The sequence below is a fragment of the Oncorhynchus masou genome, chromosome 3 (assembly GCF_036934945.1).
Source record: "Oncorhynchus masou masou isolate Uvic2021 chromosome 3, UVic_Omas_1.1, whole genome shotgun sequence".
Classification (NCBI taxonomy): domain Eukaryota; kingdom Metazoa; phylum Chordata; class Actinopteri; order Salmoniformes; family Salmonidae; genus Oncorhynchus; species Oncorhynchus masou.
In genome coordinates, this window is record NC_088214.1 from 495,721 (window position 1) to 496,483 (window position 763).

Below are 763 nucleotides of genomic sequence, written 5' to 3' on the forward strand. Positions count from 1 at the left end.
CAGCTGTCAATCGTTGTCTCTGATTGAGAACCAGACTTAAGCTGCCTGGTTTCGCCCTTGAGTTGTGGGTAGTTGTTTTCTGTTGTGTGTCTGCACCAGCCAGAACTGTTTCGGTCGTTCGCGTTGTTATTTTTGTGATTTCAGTGTTCATTAAATAAATATGGACACATACCACGCTGCACCTTGGTCCTCTCCTTCCAACAGCCGTTACACAATGTCAACCCTTGTCAATTATGCTACATAGCCAGCTAGTAAAATTATTTTCAGTTGCTGATGTAACACATTTGCTAACAAGTTACAATAGCTAAGTGTTGCGAAAATAAGTTAGCATTTGCTAGGCTAACTACATAGCCAACTCATGTCTTGTGCTAACTTTTGCTAGTAAACCTAGCTTTAGGGGTCTTTTGTAACGTTGTAGCTTGCTGTTTAGTAGCAAGCCATATCTACGATTAAAGCTAAGAGGTTTCACTATTGAGATACAAAAGATCTCCGAATGTAAAACCTCTACTATTTTCTCATAGATATGCCAACGACTTAATGGAAATGCTCGACTCCTACACGCCTCCATACTGTCTTCTAAAATCATCCTTTCCACTTTTCACTACTCCACCTGGTCTGTTGGAATCAACATCTCCACTTAACAATACTGTTGACAAGAATCAACATCTCCCCTTCTCCATACTGTCTTCAGAATCAACACCTCCACTCATCCATACTGTCTTCAGAATCAACATCTCAACTATTTCACTCCTCCGTACAGTCG